Raw genomic sequence first — 23,704 nt, 5'->3', positions numbered from 1 at the left:
ATCCCATACTTACCTCACTGTCCACATTACCACCCTCTCTCTCTGAGAAACTCCATCTCTCTGGTTCCCCCCTCTGGGAATCCCCGGCTCACTGGGAGGACTCACAGCCACAAGCTGAAAAGGTAATACAATGACTTACGGCATAAGCAGGGGACCTCGGATGGATTTAGTTATGTTTAAGTTCAGATTGGTGTATATTGTTTTACAGACACCCTTAAGTTGGGGTTTTAGTGTTTTGTTTTGTTTTTCTCATTTCTTGGTTCAGTAGAGTAGCACACATACTGACTCATAAAGGGCATTAATATGCGAGAATGCAGCACAGACAGTAGACATAACTGCTCCCTGTAAAATACGTTGTCACAGCAAGACACTAACAAATGGTTTGAGAGATAAGAGGGGGCTTCCTCCTAAGGAATGAGACCTATTTAGGAAATGACCCCGGTGATGGATATGTTGTTTGTTTAATACTGAAATGTATTACATGGGATGTCCAAGGTCCCCACTGTTTGGAGGAGACATCCACTGTTGACGTTGTGATCAAATATGATTTGTCCTGTATTAAATATTATAAATGTACAGTCTCTTTCCTGCTCTGGGTCCAGACTCACTACCGGGGGGAAACCCTTTGTGTGAGGACCGAACACAGCCCTTTCAGGTGTGTCATCTCCTATACTGCTCATGATGATCCTTCAGCATGCAGATGGCCACTCAGGCCCTCCTAACTTTACTTTGTGGGTGGCTCTCTGGCAGGAATGCAGGACGCTAACTGTCACCCTTCCCAGACATATATTCCAGAGACAGGCAAAAGTCACCAAATGGTTGAAGTAAGAAATTGCCAACTTTCTAAAAGTGGCAGTTTCAGAATTTCTATTTAAAACATAACTTCACCGTAAAGTTGTGTTTTTAAATCGCAACTATAGAGACATCAAATGTAGGGGTACCATCTCTTCCCTACTAGAAATTATACTTATAAACTGTAATAAAGCAGTCCTAATGTTAACTTGTGGGGGAGATAGGTCTTGATGTTATGAAAATTTAATTTCAGAGTATTTCACAACTGAGACATGTTAAATTAAAAAGTTCATGTCCTGCTTTTTAAATACACTACACCGTGCTCATGGACTGTCCTAGGCATACCTTAGGGGTGACTTATATGTAATAAAAAAGAAGGTTTAGCCCTGGCAAGTAGGTTAAATTCCCAAGTCACAATGACAGTTGAGAACTGCGCACAAAGGCTCTGCAGTGACAGGTCGAAGACATGTTGAAAGGGCTACTTAATGGGTGGCACAATGAGTGCTGCAGGCCCACTAGTAGCATTTGATTCATAGGCTTTGGGCACAGGTAGTGCACTCTCCTAGGGACTAAATCATTAAATCAAATATGCCGATTGGGGATTACCTAATGTTATCATGTTTTAAGTAAAGCGCACAAGCACTTTAGCACTGGTTAGCAGTGGTACAGTGCTCAAATTCCTAAGGCCAACTAAAATGAAGTCAGCAAAAACAGTCAAAGAAAGGAGGTCAGAACGCAAAAATACAGGAAAAGCAACACCAAAGATGCCATGTCTGACAATTACTCTTTCTTCTTCTTACCCCCTTTTCAACATCAGAATCTTGGAATACTACACAGCCACCTTACCTTTGTTTGTTTTGGTAACATTACATTTCTACATGACATACTTTTAAATACTATGCAGTAGGACCTGCTTAGGGTGGACCTAATAATAGGTGTTCACCTGTTAAAAGGGTTAATTTTGACAGGTAGAATTGGAGTTTAAAAGCTATTTTAGTCAAGCTAAAGTGGTATGCCTGAAGCTGTGTGTTGTTCTGTTACTGTAGTGGATGTGCAATGGGTGTTGCAGTTCCCTATGATATTTAACTTACATGTCCTGCAAATACTTTGTACCACACACTAGGGATTTGAAGGTAATTAAAATATACAATTAGAGTTATACCAATTTCATCATGTTTATAGGAGAAATACAGGCACCTAAGACCTGGCTTTTCGACAGAGCTGGCTGGAGCCTCTCCCCCCACCTTGTTGTTTGTTCAATCAAATGGACTTGGCAGTGCACACATTGCAATATGGATGTGAATGAATGAATTTATAATTGTATAGTGCACGGCTACCCTGAGGCCTCCCAGCGCTTGTGGACCAAACAGGCAGAGAAACAGCCACGTTAGAGCGATTCCTTGAAGAGATGGATTATTAAGAGTTTGCGAAAGGCCAGCAGATTAGTTTCCTTCTGTAGAGTGGAGGGGAGAGTGTTCCAGAGATTAGTTGCATTAAAGGAAAAGGAGCATCTGCCCCATCTAGTTTTTCGTTTTTTCTTCGAAGTAGCCAGAAAGGAGAGGCATGAACAGAGGTTTCTGGGGGGTCAAGAGGAGTGACAAGGAAGTGAGAGATGACCGGACTGCTCATCAGAATGGCTCTGTGAGGCAAGCACATGGCTTTGAACTGTATCCTGGCCGAGATCGCGAGTGAATGGAGGCTCCGTAGTGCCGTTTTTGCAGATTGCCTCAGGGGAATCTGGAGAAGTTGGCGGGCCGCGCAATTCTGAATCATTAGAAGTTTATGAATAGTGAACTGGGGAGCTCCCAGGTACAGGGCATTCCCATAGTCTAGGCAAGAAAGTATAAGGGCCTGTACCATATTCCTTCTTGCCTGGAAGGGAATTAGGAGGATGATCTTATGAAGCATTCTCATCAGGCCATTGCAGGTGGCTGAGAGCTTAGTGGCCTGGTGGTTAAAGCTGAGGTAGCTGTAGAACCACATGCCAAGGCTCTTGATTTGTCCCTTTGGGGCTGGGGCAGGGCCAAGACAGACCGGCCACAAGAGAGCAGGGTTGGAGGAAGAAGGGTTGCCCAGGGGCATAAGCTCGGTTTTGTAGGAAATTAAAAAAATTATTCATTTTCAGTTTCCTGGAGTTCTACTTTTTCCACACTTTCGTTAAAATTTTTATCAATGCAGAGTTCATAGCTATATCATCCGGGGAGAGACATAAAATCAATGCCTGTCTACAGGATCTTACCCCTCTTTCATTAAATAATCTCTTTAGCACAGTTACTCTTTCATTTCTCAGTTCAGAGCAAAGGCACAATAGGTGGATAATGTTCTCCTCGCCAGATTTGCACAGCCGACAGACAGTATCCTTTTCGTGCTTTTTTCAAGGTGGTAGATGGCATAGTCCCGGCAAAACACCCAAACTGGCTTTTAATAAAGATTTGCTTGCTTTTCAGCGACCATGGCGTTATCAAGTATTGCTATGCCATCTTTTTTGAAAAACCGCTTATTATAGGCCAAGCATGTTTTCTATTTGAAAACTTGGCTTTGTCGCTTATCAATGATAGAAGGTCCGTTATTTTGTTGACAGTTTTCTTAAATGATGCCTTAGTTATAGCAGAATTCCAGATTGGCCTAAGTTCAAATTCTTCCAAGGCCGCGTCCACATATTTCCAAGCGGATGATTTGCTATTGCCGCTAATTTCTCTCCAGATTAACTGGGACATTAAATTGTCTTGGTCACTTTTTTATTCTGTACCAGACTTTAATTGCATGACCCTTTCGAGCATACAGCTAGTTATTTTGGCCAAATTGAAGTCTGACTTGTGCTTGTGATGCATTAGTGGGCAACTGGAAAAGGATTTTAAACATTTTTGAAATAGCATTGTTGATAATAACTGCATCTTTTCGGTTTAAAGCCTCACTGCCGTAGGTTAAGGAGGGAAGCAGTTTAGCCAAAATCACCTTTAGTTAAGTTGCTAATGGTTTTTTGAAAGGTCCTAAATACTGCTCTCAAAGCATTTGATTTCCTATGGATTTCAAGGTTCTGTTGCGAGAAGTTTCCGTTAACATTAAATATGACACCCAGATATCTATAGGTTTCTACTTGGTCTAATTGCGTCCTTCCCAGAAACCATTTCGTTTTGTATTTCCTTCTTGCATTTTTTGTAATCACCATTACTTTGGTTTTTGATTCATTTATTACCATTCGGTTTTCTTTTGCATACTCAGATAATCGCACTATTAGGCATTGTAGTCCCACTTTTGTATTACTTAGGAGGACAACATCATCTACATATAGGAGGTTTGATATATGCTTATCTGCAAGCTTAGGTGGGTGAGCATTTATATCGTTCAATATCCCCGTCAGATCTGCTAGGAACAGGTTAAACAGTAACGGGACAAGTGCGCACCCCTGCTTTAAGCCTCCGAACGTTGGTATTTCCTTGGGTAGAGATCGTCCATTTCCCATCCACAATCTCACCCAGGTATGAGTATGGAGGAGACGAATGAACTGTAATAGGTGTAGTGGGATCCCTCTGCTGCACTGAAGGAGCTTCATTGGCTTCCTATACAGAAACGTATCCTGTTTAAGGTGTTGGTGATTGTATTCACAGCTTTTCATAAACATGGCCCCCTATACCTCTCCAAATATTTTAACAGATATTACCCTACCCGGGATCTTAGATCCGCCACAGCCAATCTAATGAGTGTTCCAAAATTCAAACTCATGACAAAGGGAGGCAAGTCCCTAGCAGTATTGGGTGCCAAGGCATGGAACACGCTGCCTCTAAATTTGCGCAACATCACATCTGAAAAAAAGTTCAAGAAATCCCTCAAGACATGGATCTATAGTTTGACAGACTCAGCCTGCAAATCACTGGTTTAACTATCTTGATTGAGAACTCTATTTCCGCCCATCCTCTTAGCATTTGAGTCAAAGCGCCAAGATGCTCCCTGGAGTAGTAGTGCGCTCTATAAATGTTTTTCACATCACATCACATCAAACCATGCAGTTGTAACTTTTCCCACAGTCTTTCTCTGTCCACGCAGTCGAAAGCGGATTTAAAATCGACAAAGCAAAGGTACAATGGTTGTTTCATTGCAATTATTTTACCCATTAGTACAGATAGGGCTAGGATATTTGTTGTCATACCTAGGTCCTTAATAAAACCTGTCTGATTAGGCAGGAGGATTTCATTTTCCTTTACCGAGTCCGATAGGTTTGACAACAGGATCCCTGCAAACAATTTTGCGTCTGTGTCTTGTAGTGTTATTAAGCGGTAGGTCTCAGGCCTGGCCCAATTTCCCTTTTTAAAGATAGGGGATATAAGTGATCCTCTCCACGATTCGGGGATCATCCCTCTCCGAACTACTTCTTTAAAGACTTCAGTTAGATGTTCAGCCCATAGACCTGGATCCTCCTTGTAAAGGGCAAAAGGGATACATTTATTTGGATTATATCTATGTCTTCACAGTAGATGACACTATCTTTTAGAAAGATGAAACCTTTGAAATTGTTAACTTAGGTAACGGTACAATGATTGTTCCTGGCAACTTTAATTTTACACGCAATCCTCTACAAGATCGTCTATTTTCATCTAAATTTCATCTCCCTTTAAAAATGTCTTCTTACCTTTAAATACTTTTTATAAAGTACCCAATTCGAGACATTTTGAGACTACACTTCCCTGCTCAGCAGAAATGACTTCTAATCCAATCCCCACCCTTCAAACTCCAGAAATGACTTCATATTGTTATATTAGATGTCTTCAAAGCCACCATAAGGGATATAGCTACCTCCTTTATGGCTTGTGAAAATAAACAATTTACTACTCAGACGTCAGAGCTGAAAAAATAAAGCTATCTATAAATAGGAAACACATTTTATTTCCTAAACCAATCTAAAAAAATAAAACACAATTAAAAAACCCTGGATATGAATATAAATCATTACTAAGCAAAGATCTGGCGTACGATTTTCAAAAAATAATGTTAAGCTCCACTTTTAGCCTAAGAGATCAGGGAGATAACTTGCCAAACTGGTGAATAAATCTCCCATTTCATTAAATAAAATATGATCGACCATAATCTCACTCAGTTCTGAGAAAGCTACTGGACCAGATGGCATCTCGCCTGGCTTCTATAAATTATTTTAGGTATAATTAGAACGATATTTATTATCACTTTTTCATGACTTTTCTCATGAATCCTCCATTCAAGGTTCCTTGTATGATGCACTTATTGTTTTCCCCAAACAAGATAAGGATCCCAACATAATTTCAAATTATAGACCAATTTCTTTAACTAATTAATATTGTAAACTATATACACAGATTCTTCCGAATAGACTTTCTAAGATATGTGATTCCATGATTAATCCAGAACAGGTAGGCTTTATGAAAGGCTATCTTTTACCTCACAATACTAGGTTTATCTGTCATGTTTTATCTCATGTATCCAATGCTGACCCTCCTTCGGGTCTGTTGGCACTGAATGCAGAAAAAGCATTTGACAAAGTTAATTGGCAAGTTTTATTTACAGTTATGACCTGTTCCAAATTTGGTTCTAATGTAATGCTCTGGTTAATGTCCTATATACACACAATGCTAAAAATGTATGCTCCGGGTTACTCTTTAAATTCGTTCCATTTATTCAGAGGTATTAGCTCAGGATGTCCTCTTTCTCCCCTCATTTATTTTTAGCTATTGATCCCTTCCTGAATCTCCTCATATATTCCCAACTTCATAATTATTGGAAAAATATGTATAACCTGATGATGTCTTATCATTTATTTCTGATACTGTTAACTTTATTGTTGTTGTTTTGAATGTACATAATGACCATTCATTGATTTAAGGATATACTCTCAATTTAAATAAAACTGAATTTTACTGATTGAATGTTCAATGTACAACAACTATGATCCATTCATGCAACATTATTTGGTGCCAAAATGCACTTAAATATTTAGTTATGTAAACACTATACACCACACAATGAAACTTACTAATGATTATGTTACTGCTGCAGTTATAAATACATTTGAAAAATGGTGTGCTCTTCGTTTAATTTGATGGGGTAGAGGTCAATCGATAAAAATGGTTATTGTATCTCGGGTTTCAAATATCCTTTTCATGCTAACTGTTTTCCCCAGATAATTTTATAAACAAATACAATCTGTCATATCCACTTTTTTGTGGAATCACATATCTCCTAGAAGTATTTATGCAAACTTAAATGTTCTAAATATTGTGACAGATTAGCTTTTCCAGAGTTCAATGACTAACATGCAGCCTTCATTGTTCAACTAGCATCATTATAATTTCACTTTAAAAATACCCTCCCTACTTGGCTCAAAATTGTAGAAAGTATGACATACCCATTACTACTACCTGCATTACTCTCTATCTCTACTAATAAAACTTTGTTCAGAAAAACTTTACTTCTTAAAGATACAAAACAGGTATTGTATGTTATGATTGTGTTGGACGTGTCCCTTTCTTCAGGGTCATGCAAAAATGTTGTACATTTATCCTCTTGTTTTCTGAATCGGTTTCTGTTGTTTTTAAGCCTCTGCACACATAACCACTGCTAACGTTCTTGTAGTCTGTCCTTTACTAATGTTAAAATTGGCTTACACCCTATTGCCACTTTTAATTTACTTAGTATTCCCTAGTTAGGTGGCACTACATGTTCGCAGGGCATGTAAATTAAATACTACCAGTGGGCTTGCCGCACTGATTGTACCACCCATTTAAGTAGCCCTTTAAACATGTCTCAGGGATGCCATTTCAGCCAGTGTGTGCTTAAAACTGCTATTTCGACCTGGCAAAATAAACCTCTTGCCAGTCTTAAGCCTTCCTGTTTATTACATATCAGTCACCCCTAGGATAAGCCATGAACCGCCAAGAGGGCAGGGTGTATTATAGTTAAAATTTTGACATGTACTTTAAAGTTTTACATGTAGTGAAAAACTCTTAGATTCATTTTCCACTACTGCAAGGCCTACCTCTCCCATGGGGGATCATTGAGTTACCAAATTAAATTTAGTAAGGGATAACTTTCAATTGGGAGCAGATAGATAGAATCTGATTTGTAAATAATTGTAATTAAAGCCTTCTTTAATGTAGTCATAATTTTAGTCACAACTCTAACAATGTCCCTTTTAGAAAGTTGGCATGTTTTTTCCCTAACCTTTTTGGTGAAGCCAGCCTGTCCCTGGTTCACCCGGCTAAGTGGAGCTGCAAGTTGGTCATTGTATATTTCTCACAACAGTGAGACAAAGGGAAGCTAGGTGTTGGCAGCATGGGTCACTCTGTCTTAACGAGGGGGAGGAGCTGTCACAAACCATACTGGCACAAGTGGCATAACAAACCTTGAGGGGCCCCACCACATACCTTGCTCAATCAGGAGCTCTACGTCTGGAGTACTGTGCTGAGGGGGCCCTCTGGTGCTTGGAGCATGTGTTACACCCCTGACTGGCACGCCACAAATGCTCTACCTGAGCACTCTAACAAAGAGCTTTGACACTGATCCTTTGTGATCCTAGACAAGTCAGGGCCTGGACAGGGAGGCAGGGAATTCCAAGCACCGGGGAGGGCGGTGGAACATTCTAGAAAGTTCTCCTACTTCAAAGTGGGCACCACATATAAATATTGGACCTCAGACTCCAACACTTCAGTACACATCTTGACCTGTGAGGACTCAGAAAAGGACTGCTGTGCCCATTGCTGCAAGAATGTCTGCCACTCGGCTTCTCTGGTGAGCTACCCTGCTGCACTACTGCCCAGCATCCCTCCTGCCTGAGCAAGACGTACTGGAGTTACATCTTGAACCTAGGAACACCAGAGGGACTCCAAGGGCTAGTTGGCTGACCCTCCCGATCAGAATTCTCAGGGACGAAACAGGCTTCCCCCATCATCAAACCAGCACCTGGACTCTGCCAGCTGTAAGTCCTACCCTCCCAGGTGGAGCAACCCCAGTCCTGGATCCTTAGAGGGGAGCCTGCAGGTGCTCTGCCAGCTCAATTGTGCACCAACAGAGCTGCTGCACCAGAGCCGCTGGGCAATGCATTGCATCACCAGAATTCTGCATCGAAGCCACTGTGCCACACATCACATCTCCTGATTGCATCGGGACTGGTGTGTGACTTGTGCACAGTGGTGGACTTTGCATTCCCCCCTGCAGCCCTGCAGGAACCTCTGCTTCGCAATGCATCCTTGAGGCAGAACTGCGCATTGCATGCACCTCCTCAGCGGCTTCCTCGATGAGGATGCCGGACTCTGCCCCGCAAGCTTCAAAGTTCCTTCAGAACCAGCTTGTACACTATGCATCTCAATGCAGGGCTTCACATCACAAGCCCCTTGTTGACGCTAGCCTCAACAACAACACATGACCTCACACCGCAGCTCCGAAGCCCCTAGGAATAGCAGCTGCACAACGCATTCTTGACACTGGACTCCCCACGACCAGAATTTTAAGTACTTTTGCTGGGCAGGTCTAACTAGTTCCCTGTAGCTGGTTTAAGTTCTATTGTGGTTGGTCTGTACTTTTGAATTTGTCCCATTCTGCTGCAACCAGGTAACCACAGGTGGGAATGTGTGCTTCTTGGTGCTGTTTTCAGTTAAAACTTTAAAATTGTATATCCCCGGTTGTACTGATTGGATTTTTGGCATTTTGGTCTTACATTATATATTACAGTTTACTATGTTTTGTCTGAATTGATGTTGGGTTCGTCTTATGTCATTTTTCTCTATATTACGGTGTAAATTACTGCATAAATATTTTAAACATTGCCTCCAAGTTAAGCCTGACTGCTCTTTGCCAAGCTACCAGAAGGTTGAGCACAGGTTAGTTTAGGATATGCTTGTGATTTTAACCTGACAAGGATTTTGTTTTCTGCTTGATTAGGCTCCCACCCCCCTCAAACAGTGATCTAATTTTCTGCAGAAACACTTTTTCATACTGGTCTCAAAGATTCTTAGAGTTTCCTTATGGTCAAATCCTTTAACTAAATTATCTTGTGATGTTACACATTGGAAGTTGTCGGAATTATTTACATAGCTGAAATTAGTCAGGTACATGCCTTCTTCATCATTCACGGATATCCAAAGAAAATTCTGAATATGGTAAATATGAAATACAATGCTATTGTATAAAACATTAATTTCCTATTGCTTTACCAAATTCGATAACTCTTGAAATTAAATTATGTTTAAAGCTTTTTACTAGCTCTGGTCACATTGCTTTTAAAGTCTATATGAAATTTCGCTATTGTCACTTAGGGGCACATTTACAATAACTGGTGCATCCCCAGGGATGCGCCAGTTATTGTGCGCCGCAGCTCCGCCACCCATGGTGCACCGCATTTACAATGCGGCGCACCATGGGGCAAAAACGGCACAGATGCGTGACGCATCTGTGCCATAAAGGTGACGCATTGCTGGATTTGCGTCGCAAGCGCGACGCAGCTCCAGCAAGGCTCGGGGGTGCCCTCTCTGTCCAATGCTGCGTCAAGCCTTACGCCTGCTTCAAGCAGGCGCAGGGTTTTGACGCAGCATTGGCCTAAAAGTGACTGAGTGAAATCTTGTAGATTTCACTCAGCCACTTTTGCGAGGCGCATCTGCCCCGGAACGGCCACCCTGCGCCGGAACGCCCACATGTGGTGCAGGGCTTTACAACGTGACACATCTGCCTAGATGCGTCACGTTGTAAATAGGTCGCAGGGATGCGCCACGTTTACGCCACCGTTGCGTGACGCAAAAGTGGCGCAAGTCCACATAAATCTGCCCCTTATTGTTTTACATTGTACCCTACAGTAAAGAACTATTGGGAATTGATTGAGGTGGAGCTGTCAGTATGTAAATGTTTCTATGGCTGTGCAAGGATACCCAACTTCTGTAGGCCATTTCTTCACTAGACAAGTGTTATTGTGCCTCTACTTGAGAAAATCATAGGGTTCCTTATGGCCTGCTCGACATCTTAGTTCGCTGTCAGAACATGGTTGGCTATCTGTTCACTGATTGACAAGTGCATTATATTACACAGACTACACATAATGTTGGACGGAACATAAGCACAAACGTTGCCTAAAAATGCATTTTCTTGCATTTCTATGAGAAAAAGTCCTGGAATCTTCAGGCAACCACACATTTCCTACCACCCAGAATTCCCCCCAGTCTCTAAAGATAAAAGGTGTCTCGCTTGTGTGGTTGGGCCAAGTGCCTGCGATAGGGAAAGACCCAAAACGTATTGTGCACACATCACAATTATCTATCACAAAACAACCTATTTTTTCAAGGTGGGGCACTGCTTTTTGGTCCCGGGCTCAGCAGCCAGCTAGGGAAACGTACCAAACCCAGACATTTCTGAAAAATAGACACACAGGGAAGTCCAATTAGCTGTACTTGTGTGGATACTCCAACATTTTCTTACCCAGAATCCCATGAAAACCTCACGTTTAGCTAGAAAAATTGCATTTTCCTCACATTTCAGTGTGGGAATGTTGAGGGATCATTGGGCCAGCATAAAATTCTAACCACCCAGCATTTGCTCAGGTCTCCCAATAAAATTGCTGTGAGAAGTTGGCCTGGCGTATGCTGTCCACTATTCTAGTGGGCACCTTGCACCAGTCCAAACCACCCTTATTGATGGTAGGTTAAAGACAACCTTAATAGAAAGCTATCCTAGTGGTAGCTGTGGAGAGCAGCCTTCAGGATAGGTCTTGGAGGAATGTAAAGCAGCTTGTTTTACCAGTCTATAATCTCTTGAATGATCAAATGATAGGAGTACCACACAAGGTGTATATATAAAAGGTGTATATATAAAATATATGTATTTATTCTAAACACATTCCTCTATTCCCTTTATGAGGCTAGAGGCAAAAGTACATTCAGTAAGCTTAATAGCACACAGTAAATTAGCACAATATACGTTGAGTCCTAGGGACGTACAAAACCATACATTAAGAAAGTGGTAGAAGAACCACAACTGACATGCAGACAAGGCCTAGAGCCTGTAGAACCTCCGGGGCCACCAGGATCCACCCAAGGTAGTGACACAGGGGACCCACGGGGATCGCGTTCAGTGTCTAAACACAGCTGCGAATCACCATTAACTTTTAAAGGAAAGTTGTGGTTGGAATTTTAAAGATAAAGGACACTTAGAAGAGGACTTGGAGAAAACCCCTTTAGAACTAGGAGGTTGTAGAGTCAACACCCACAGCAGCACCAGAGTACTCGAGTTATCTCACCCAGGGAAGCCGGGTGCATAGGTGTCTTTTGGTGTTGGGTTTCGTTATTGTTTTCATTGGCGATCTGCTGAAAAGTGCTGCTAGAGTCCAAGTGGAAAGTGTCCCTGTGATCCAAGCTTGGATCAAGGATGAGAAGAACCTGAAAGCAGAGGGGACAGAGTCTGGGTCACTAGCCAGTGACCAGGAGCACGATAGGTTCGAATTATGAGGATCTCCCTCAAGATACAAATAAATTATCTCTATATCTAATTATTTTGGCACGCAGAGAGATATGCAAACTTTGGATTAAGGATATTGCACCTACATACCTAGATTGGATCAGGGCAATTAAACACACACTTAAGTTAGACAACTTAGGTCGGAAGAGAAGGAAGCATTTTTGGATTCCCTGTATCGAATGGCTCGATAGAATGTAAACGATCTTGTCCAAAGATTATGCCTTTTTGCAGAATGAGCTACCCTAAGATCAGTTCAAGGGGCTGGTAAGATAGATGAACCGAATTGAATTTATTCTCCTTGGTACCGTTTGGCACCCTGTGTGTATCTGCAGAAAGAGCATCCATTAAGATCTTCAGGGTTTAAGGTGGGACCTCTCCGCTGCGTAGTGGGCGGCACAAACCTCTTACTCTGAGAATATCCTTTTTGGCATATGAGGACAATTTTTTTTTTTTAAATGAAAATCAGTCTCACCCTGTGCCTCATGGGAACAGTCCAGCCCGAACTGCCAAGCCATGCCTTCCCTAGACCGGAAACAAGCTTCCGAGGACCGGTTTCTGGCATTTCAGCCGTCTTCAGCCCGGCTTGCTTGAATCCAGTGGCAAAGTGAGCAAGGGACTCACGCAGTGAAGCGGAATTGCTATTGGGCAAGGGGAAGTGCATGTCAGTAAGTGCCTTTGTTAAAAAGCACCTTCTCGACACCACAATCAGGATTCCTTGCCAACCACAGCACTGAGACCTTGCTGATCACCACCACAGACAACATCAGATCTCTTCTCGACTGTCAAGAAACTGCGGCCATGATCCTCCTCAACTTCTCTGCTGTGTTTGACCCTGTCTCCCACCACACCCTCATTGACAGATGCCGCATCGCTGGCCTACAGCAAAACACCCTCAAATGGATCACTTCTTTCCTCTCAGGATGAACACAGAGCATCCAACTGCATTCCATCACCTCCGCACCCAAGGACATCACCTGCAGTGTAGCCCAAGGATCACCCCTTAGCCCCACCCTGTTTAACATTTACATGACCCCCCCCCTTGCAGACATCGTCAGATCCCGTGGCCTTACCATAATCTCCTACTCTAGCAACATTCAACTCATCCTTTCACTGACTGAGTTCCCTACCAAAGCCAAAACTAGCTTCCTCAGCACCATGACAGACGTAACGAAATGGATGAGAGACAGCCTCAAGCTCAACTCTGACAAAACAGAAGTACTGATCTTCGGGAAGAACACCTCCATAGGGGACCACAGCTGGCAGCTGGTGGACAGCTGTACTTTGACCAATGCCCACACAGACAGAACACACACATGCAACCTCTGCATCATCCTCGACAGCCAACTGACAATGAAACGACAAGTCAATGCAGTCACCTCCTTGTGCTCCCACACCCTTTGCTTGCTAGCAACATCTTCAGATTCATCCCAATCAACACCAGAAAGACCGTCACACAGGCCCTCGTCACCAGCCGCCTAGACTACAGCAACAACATGTACACCCAACTCCTCAAAGGACTCCCGACCATAGAGAACCCTGCAGACAGACTTATGCTGGCCTACCAACATGGACCCACTACACCCCTCCCCTCAGAGAACTCAACTGGCTCCTATCCAGTGGGGCTACCAGTTCAAGATCTTCACACACTCCTACAAAGCCCTATACAACCAAGGAACATCCTACATCACTCATCGAGTGAACTTCCACCTGCCCTCAAGACAACTGCACTCTACCTCACTCTCCCTTGAACACCACCCGCATTCATCGTAGCAGGGGCCGCTCCTTTTCCAATATTGCTGCCAAGACCTGGAACGACCTACCCCATCTCTTCCAAACAGCTCCCTCCCTGGGGGGTTCAGAGAGAGGCTCAAGACCTGGCTGTTCAACGGAGATACAGCACCTTCAAGGGTCAGATGCCCCTAGGGGTGAAGGCAAGCACTCTACAAATACTGATTGATTGACTAAAAACATCCTGCTAGGTAGGCAAAAACAAATGCTGAAGAGAGTTAACTTTCACTTTGTACATGTAGCATTACACTACACTGCCACTGGTGGACATTTAAAAGAATGCAGCCCATGATCCTATCATCAGATCATCCCCTAATGATCCTTTTAATACGTCTGGATTAATTATGTGTTTTGATTTGAAAAAAATCGCTTTTTTAAATGGTAAAATATACTGGAATGCCATGCATCAGCTGAGAAACAGTGCATCACTAAGAAGCAGTGAACTCTAAAATGCCTATTTGGTGTAGTCCCTGGAAAAGTGCTGTGAAAATAGCATGACACACAGAGGAAGGACAGCCCAAATATTTTCACCACAGAGTATACAGTTTTTTTCCCTTTCATAGTGCAAAGTGTCTGGCCTAACATAATCTGTGTGCTGGTCACCAGGATCATGCCTAACAACACTAGATTGACGCTGATTTTGATTTATTAATTGATACACACCAGTATGTAACTATCACTAGTACAGCAGGTACACTGGCACCAAAGCCATTGGGTAAGAAGGGCCCATTGCAAGCAAATTATGGCTTGTGTTTTGCTTCACATTAGTAGTAGGGAAACCATTAGGACCTGTAGAATCCCAGCTTTACAATTCAAAACCTACGGAACATGAGCTAATTTGGAAATAGCAGCTCCTTAGCGGATGCACACTCTCACTTTCTCTCCCTCCCTTGCTCTCAGTCCTTTCTATCTCTCTCTCTCTCTATAGCTCTCTTCCTTCTGTTCTCTCTTACACACACAGATACAAAAAAATACAGATAAGCACACTAACACAGTCATGCACAAGGAGCATGTCCAACCCACAACTAATCTTCCGTTCTCTTCTGTTAGCCTACCTGTCTTTGTTCAAGTTGCACAACACCTGCTTTTCATTTTAGCAGCTAGTCCTTGTCTTTAAACTGGGGGTCCACAAGTTAACCTCGGTGCTGAGGCCCTATGGGGGCATACATATTATAGCATTTTAGTTGGGCTGTATTGAGGATGGACGCGTACAGTTAAACACTCTCATTCTGACCTCAGAATGGAGCTCAGTTGAGCCAGTGGTTGCCAGTGGAGGCCACCAACACTTATTTTTTGGGGTGGGCACTTATTTTTCTGCACAATATATTTGCCTTGTGCAAGAGAGGGAACAACACATAGATTGGAAAAAAAGGAGGAAGAGAAAAATCACCACGACCAACAGCAACCATGCATGCAACCTCTGCATCATCCTCGACAACCAACTAACCATGAAATGACAGGTCAATGCAGTTGCCTCCCCCTACTTACTTACACCTTGCATGCTCTGCAGAATCTCAGAAATACCATCACTCAGGTCCTCGTCACCAGCCACCTCAAATATAGCAACACCCTTTTTGTGGGCATCTACACCCAGCTCCTCAGAAGACTCCAGACCAATGATACTCAAAGTATGGCCCGAGGCCGCTTGCGGCCCTTTTGACCTTTACATGCAGCCCCCTTGGTGAACAGCAGAATGAGCTACTGATTAATTGCTGAATACTAATATTCAGAAAGAATGTTAAATAAACAGGAAAACATTTATTAACCTGCAAATAAATGCTTAACTGTTAATTTAACATTTTTTAGACCTCCTTACACAGTCCCTGACCCACCCAGACCCCCTACTTCCACCCTGCTGGCATCAGTGTGGCCCTCCGACACACCACAGACTGTACTTTGTGGCCCCTGGCCAAATGTTTGAGAGTACCCATGCTCCAGATCATACAGAACACCACAGCCAGACTCATCCTGGACCTCCCCAAACTAACCCATATAGTCCCCAACCTGGGAGACCTCCACTGGCTTCCTATTCAGAAGAGATGCCAGTTCAAGATTCTCACACATGCCTACAACCCCTACATGACCTAGGACCTGCCTATATCAACCATCGACGGAATTTCCACCAAACCTCTAGACACCTACTCTCCTCTTCACTCGCCTTAACACACACTCCCCACATCCTTTGCAGCCACAGCAGTGACCAATCCTTCGCCTAAGTCGCTGCCAGGACCTTAAATGACCATCCCCTCCAGCTCTGTACAGCCCTCTTGCTGGCAGACTTCAGAAGTAAACTCTAGACCTGGCTCTTCAACAGAGACACAGCACCCAGATAGGGATGATAGTGTTCGCTGTACAAATGCTGTTGATTGATTTAATTCTCAAATTAGGCACTGGCCAAATCCTTCGTGCCACTTTAAATATTTTTTTAAATGACCATAAAAAGTCCTTAATAGGAAGACATATGGGCATATGGGGACAACAGGGGGAATCAAGGGATGGTGCCAAGGCTATTTGCCCCCATACTAGATCTGCCACTTTACTGGGAACTACCTTTGTATGTAACTTAGCAAGTCAGGTTCAGCACTGCAGTGCTTTCAGTGGGATGAAAAAAAACTGGGGGCACCTGAAAAGTGAGTGGTCAAAGAAGTGTAACTAGGAATCTTGTCCAAGAGGTGTGTACTATGTAATTAATGCCATGACTTGAAACATGCAAACTAAAATCCAGTGCTTCATATGGCATGTCGCCTGATCAGTAATTAAGGGCTACTCTGCGTTTTTTATTATTGCATATCACACAAAACAAACATATGTCTAAAACAAGCCAGAAATATTGAGTTTGCCCTTGCTTGTTTTTTGTATGAGATAAGTGACCACTGCCTACACAGTCATATGTCACCTAAATATGTGTTTTTCAACATTAAAACCATATGGCCACACTTTGTTGGTTTAGAACCCCAGTGCCTGGTTTTAAATGTAGAGATAACTGGAACTCCCAAGGAAATCCCATTCCTTGGTGGCATACTCTTTGCAATGTAGTCCAATAACCCTATTTTTCTCTCTCTAAGTCTTACTGAAAATGCTCTATAATTCGCAGTGGCCCTATCTGATTGGTCGGTGGTCGTCTCTGTCCCCTATATGACTAAAAATGCCTGGACTAGAACTGATATCACCGCCACCCTGTCCCTACCAACCCATTATAAAGCTATATTTTCTTTGTTGCAGCAATAAAGACTTACTGTGCCTGTCTAGCGACGTCAGTCAATATTTTCTGATGCAGGAGGTGGGAGAGGGTTCTGGAAAAGGTGTCCTGCAAAACGCTGGTATTCTCTGTCTGACTCTTGTTGTACTCCCTAAGCAAAGTTCTAGGGAAGATTCAAACTCCACCCCCTCCCAATTTTGTATTTAACTCTTTCATTTTAAACTGCGCGTGTTCTTGTGACATCTACCATGAGTTACTTTTTCCCTCCCACCTTTAGCCCATTTGACACATTTTGAGAGAATGCGCCAAATAAATGACAGGGCTGCACTTGTTTGACCCATGAGGGAATAAATTGCGCACATAATAAGGGTTCAGGCCAGAGCAGGCAATCATTGATGCTTCCAATGCTAAAGTTCAGTCAGGACACGAGTAAGGAAGAGATAACAGATTCTCGTTGACACTCCTTCCTCTCTCTCTAGCTGTCTACCTATTTGTGCCGTCTTTAGCTAAAGTTACAAAATCATTAATCCTCATTCGAGCTCCAGCGGATTTTAGAACTATTGTGCAGCCGCAGAAACAAAATGATCTGAAGCACAGACTCCCGAAAGATGGATGGAAAGAACACAACATGAGGGGCCAGATGTAGGAGCCCTAATATTGGTCGGAAACGGCCGATTTTGGCAGTTTCCGACCGGTATTAGGGTTTTCAAATGTAGGGCATGCATTTACAGAATCGGTATTTTACCGATTCTGTATTTACCGATTCGGTAAAATTACCGAATCGGTAAATACAGACTCGGTACAATACCGATTCTGTAAATGCAGATGTAGCTGGCACATGTCAGAGTGCCACAGGGCTTTAAGAATCGGTATTTTACCACCCAATCCAATTGGGTGGTAAAATACAGATTCCAGGTGTGCATGCACATCTGTGCATGCACACCTGTGCCATGTGACACACAGACATGCCCATAGGGCATGTATGTGTGCTACATGGCACACAAGCCTGTAATTGGGGTGCCAGAGGGTGTCAAAGTGACACCCTCTGCACCCTTGCAAGAATAGGTAATTACCGAATCGGTAAATACTGATTCGGTATTCCACATTGATTCCTATGGGCTTCAAGACCCATAGGAATCAATGGGGGATACCGATTCGGTATTTAAAGAATCGGTAAATACCGAATCTTACAGATTCGGTATTTACCGCATCAGAATTACCAACATTTCCCCCCCTCTAATTTACCACTTCTTAAATACCGAATCGGTATGATTCGGTATTTTAGAAGTGGTAAATTAGATTTACCTACATCAGGCCCTATCTGTATTGCACAAGTGCTTCATGGGTGCAACAGGCGTTTGCACCCCGGGGCACTTTGGCGTAACAGGAGGAACCAAAGACACTTGTGCAGCCCCCTCTCTAACACATATAGCGCTGACACATAACCCCCCATGCAAATGAGGGAATCGCTTTGCCTCTGAGCGTGCGCTGTATTAGAGCAGTGGGCGCAAAGGTAAAGAAGCTATCAGGAGGCGCGATGACAGTGAGCCTCCCTAAAAGGTGGTACACTGTCAGTAGGCCCCCTTATGTCAGCTCTCTGGAGAGGGTGAAAGGGGTCCTATGTACCCCCTACACATCCCCTAGTAGGCAGGTGCAGTCACTCACTGCACCCGCCTACAAGGGGGTCTTTGACCTCTCTTAAAAGTGCAGGCGGATTGCTGCCTGCACAGTGAAACACGGAGCGGCTGCTTCAAAGCGGCTCAATATTTCACTTGAATGCGCAGCCCCCGAGGCAGCACAAGTTATCGGCTGCCCTGAAAGCAGTCGTTCAATCTAGTACAGCACACTCTTCTTGTTAGCTCTGGGGGCACCTTTTGAAAAGCACACCCAATGTTAACATGGAAAATGCGCTACATATGCAATAAGGCCCCTGGCCTTTGTGAATGCCATTGAAAAAAACTGAGTTTAAGAAAGAGTTAAAAAAGATCACATCCATTTTCTGTTTTTATTATTTGGGAAAGGATTACAAAAAAACTGAATATGCAGGCCTTTCAGTCAATTTAAAAAGAAATACATACCAGATAAATTACACTCCCAGCAATACTTAGAGAATACGGTATAAAATATGATTTCCAAAATCTTCTTTGATGACCTTATGCCTATCTTGTGCCAAAATCATGCCAAATCCATGAAACTTGTCAAATTAAGCAGAAAATCAGCCTTTCCCCACTCCCTCCTACCCAACACCCCCCTTAAGTGACCCTGCAACACACTCTTACCATGACCAAAGGCAGATACTTGCCAGGGAAAACTCCCTCTTAATCTCCTACCAATAACGTGCCTGAGCATATCCTCCAACCTCCTATACCCTACAAGCCAAGTCTCTCCAATTTATGTAGTATTTATACCATCTATTTACCCTAGTATGAAACCAAGCTTCCCATTGGCTAACTTTTCTCATATTAGCAGCCCACTCTAGGGATATCGAGGGATTGGCAACAGGTAGAGATTTCCTATTACTTACCGGTAATCTTCGTTACTCCTGATCCTGTTGTCCTTATCCCAATCACTAAAATATGTGAGATAATCCTATCTTACCAACAGAAAAAAGAACAAAGGAATGCTGGCCCTAACCCCCCCTGGAGTATATGAACATACTATACCCACCTTTCCCACTGTTCTTTTTTTCTGTCTACCAACAGAATAAGATGAGCAGGTGCCATGCTTGGGGGAGTCATGATATTTCTTCCTGGGGGTTTGGTCCGGCAGGGGAGATCTGGGCTGCGCCTCCTGGGTTGCCGGTATGTCAGGAAGTCCAGCGGTTCATTTAATTTTTTTGTCACCAAGAGGCTCTGGAGAGGTGGTTCTCTTTCGGGAGGCATTGCCTGACTTCCATGGGACATTGCAGCACGTCAGGCGTTGTGGGTGCGGTTGGCTGGGAGGCGGCGTTTGCAAAAGCCAGCCTGAGAGTAGGTACCACATGGCGGTGTTGGATTCCTTTTTTTTTGGCTGCTTTCTCTTCAGAGATCAGGAGACTGCATGTGGTATGGCCAAAGGCTGTGCACCATACTCCACAGCACCAGGTTCCCAGGCGTACTCCCAATCAGGTAGAACCGCAGAGAACAGAGGAGACCAGGCTCCAACAGACAGTTTACAGCACCGGGAAAACCCAGCAGAGAGGAAGAAAACAGGTAAACCGCTAAGTGGTACTCACCAGGGGGGCCAGGGGAAACCCCAAACCCGAACAAGGTCACCCCTCCAGCCAGCCCAAGGCACACGACTAGCAACCATGCCAGGGCAGGAGGAAAGTAACCAGCCTGGTCACCAGGGACCCCAGGGGCTTCAAAGTCCTCCCTTCCCACAACAATGGTTATCCTGAAGCAGTCTCACTGCCAGGAACAAAGCAGGCCCAACCACACCCAACTGCTGAGAAATAGACTAGAGGCAGGGAGGCCTGGGAACCATTGACCGTAGCACGTCTCCCACCCGGCCAGGTCTTAGGGATACGCTCCCTCCAACCCAGAACTGACTGGGAGGCTAGCACACCAGCAACAAAGGACCGGCCGACCAACACCGCAAAGAGTCGGCTGCAAACATCCAAGCCTTCCGGCAAGCCCGGCAGGCACCATTGAAGACATCCCATCCAGAACAGCCAGGCAGCCAGATGGGGACCAAAGTGAATCGCCACTCCCGCCCAGCAGGAGCAGCACTGGCACCTCATCCCATTCCTGTCAACAGACAGAAAAAAGAATATATGAATTCTGGCCGTGCATACTCCCTTCCCCTGGAAGTACATAAACATACTATACCCAGCATTCCCTCTGAACTACCAAGCAACAGATGAATGCTGGCAAGTCCAGGAGGGAGGGAGGGAGGGAGGGAAGTAAGGAATGGGTTGAGGAAAACGGGACCAGGAGTACTGAAGATTACCAGTAGGTAATAGGACACTACCTCTAGGTCCCTCCTGTCCTCGTACCATTCATTAAAACAATTGAGAATACCCAAGCAGCAACTGTCATTCATCCAACAATAAAACACCAGGACACAAAACAAATTAATTTAATTGAACAGACAAAAATGAAAATCAGGAGCACACAGCCTGAAGTACCCTGAAGGCAAAATTAGCATCATCCCCCAGCACATTCTGGATGCGATAAAGCAGCACAAAGGAATTAGCAGAACCCAAGGTAGCTACCCTAAAGATCTCAGACAGGTACACCCCAAACCTCAACACAGGAGACCACCATCCCATGGGTAGAACACCCGGCACAACCGCCGGAGGAGGGGAACCTCAAAGAGAGTAGGCAAACATGATGACCGGCTTCAGGCAGCAACCAATGGAAGAAGACTAAGCCTTCCCCCCACAAGAGGAAGCCCTGAAGGATAACAACATGGAGTCAGACTTCCAAAAATCACGGGTGCAATCCAAAAGCGTTCCGCAAAGCCCAGCAAACATCCAGCAAAGCCCAAGGGAGGCCATTGCCAGACTCCTGTACCAAGCACAAAGCAGGCATCACCAACTTCTGGGAATGATGGAACTGAGAAAGAACTTGAAAAGAGACAAATAATCCAACCAAAGAACCACCCCATCAGCTGAAAAGGAAAAAAAAGGCTCACAGGCCATCAAAGCACCCAACTACCCAAGGCGCCTGGCCGAAGTAATGGTCACCAAAAGACCATCTTTAAAGTCATAAACCTGATATCCACCTCAGACAAAGGCTCAAAGGGGAAGCCACCAAATCTCAACACCATTGGAAGGTCCCAAAAGGGAACAGAAGGCTGGACCACAGGACGGGCAAAGGAAAAACTGTCAGGTCCCAATGTCCTCATGATGGTACGATGCCAAAAAGGGTTCCACCTCTCGATAACCTCTGGGTCTGACAATAACAGACACACAGTGGGGATCAAGCGAGGGATAACAGGAACTGCAGGGCAGGAACGGGAGGGCGGAGAAGCTGAAATGAGAACAAGAAGCAAACAATCACACTCTGTCTCGTAACCTATATAACCTAACTTCTTACACTTCTCTACTCTGTACCGCCCTATGGCTGAACTCTAGTTACCTGGAGGGTAGGATAGGGTTGGCTTTGCCTGGCCTTCAGATGGTAGAAAATAACAGCACAATCCTAGGAACACAAGACACTGCGAGTTAATTATTGCACAGTTCTACATGTAATATCTCCCTATGGTAACATGCACATACCAGTGTTGCTAATAGTAGGGGCTTCAACAGAGGGCAGAATGGAAAACAGCCAGCCAGGCGAAGCTCATTATACCCCTGTTGTGAAAAGATAAGTAAACAGCAAATAACAGACTTTTGCTTCTGTAGAACTTCACAAATAAACGACTTCTGGGTTACGTCACCCAAAGCCTCACTGACATTACACCAGGCTGGTAAGGTCCTGCACCAGCGAGCATACAGTACATGAAATGTCTCCCCAAAGAAAAGCAGTCTTCCAGTTCAAAGAAAACAAGGTTTTTTAAATCACCCCCCACAGATGCGAATTCTCTGGAGAAGGGGATCTCAAGTAATAACTCTAGCACATCCACTGCGCGTGTTAAGATAATCAAAAGTCAAAGCGTAAGGCTTAAATCTGTAGCCTCCTCGTAAAACCTAAATACCAGCAAGAGCCTAACTAGGATTAGGCAAAATCCGAATAACAAGGACGACTGGTCTCTGATCACGAAGCCACTGGAAAGGCTCCGCTAAGCGCCAAGAGGAACTTCCCCTGAGCGGAACACGCTACAAAAGAACACAGCAAGGAACGCGAAGGAATAATGAAAAGCACAAAAAAGGATACGCAGCCAATAATCCTGGACTGGGGATCCTACCGTAACATCAATCCGGACACAGAATATACGGCGAGGCGATGCAGGATTCACTCCGTCTTGAACTTCCTGAAACTGACGTCATCGCCAGACGCGTCGCTCTCCCCCGGGAATCATGGGATGTGTAGTCTTTCCCGGAAACATGGCTCTGGACAGTGTTCATAGCGTCCCACCTCCGTGGGTCGTAACAGTACATCCCTCCCCAGAAGAACACTGACAGAGACATGGCTTGTGGGGGAAACGTTTGTGGAACAGCCGAACATACTTGGGAGCATGAACACCTGATGCAGGTTCCCACGAATTCTCATCATTTCCGTACCCCTTCCAAGCCACTAAATACCACAATCTGGTACGATAGATTTTGGAATCCATGATACCCCTCACTTCATGCTCCTCCTCACCATTGACCTCAACAGGAGCAGGCCTGATCTTCTTACCCACCCTTGCAGGTTTGACTAGTGATACATGAAATGCTGGATGTATACGCAAGGAGGAAGGCAAAGCCAATTTCACCACCACAGGATTCACCAGTTTCAGAACTTTGTAAGGACCTATGTACTTAGGATTGAATACACTGTACCTCCTGAATCTTATGTTCTTTGTGGATAACCATACATAGTCACCTTTTTGGTA

At 44.1% G+C, this 23,704-nt stretch overlaps 1 protein-coding gene across 2 annotated transcripts in view; it reads right to left on the bottom strand.

Moving 5' to 3' along the window:
- Positions 1 to 17,504, bottom strand: part of LOC147691995 (cytochrome P450 2F3-like) — a 556,138-nt gene extending 538,634 nt beyond the window's left edge. For both annotated transcript variants that reach the window (XM_086938287.1, XM_086938286.1), the window contains exon 1: positions 17,280 to 17,504. The gene's annotated coding sequence lies outside the window, so the exon portion shown is untranslated. The remainder of the gene's footprint in view (positions 1 to 17,279) is intronic.
- Between the last annotated feature and the right edge of the window lie 6,200 nt (positions 17,505 to 23,704).

This window comes from Lissotriton vulgaris, chromosome 9 (assembly GCF_964263255.1).
Source record: "Lissotriton vulgaris chromosome 9, aLisVul1.2, whole genome shotgun sequence".
In the NCBI taxonomy this organism is placed as follows: Eukaryota; Metazoa; Chordata; class Amphibia; order Caudata; family Salamandridae; genus Lissotriton; species Lissotriton vulgaris.
This window is presented reverse-complemented; position numbering and strand designations above follow the sequence as displayed.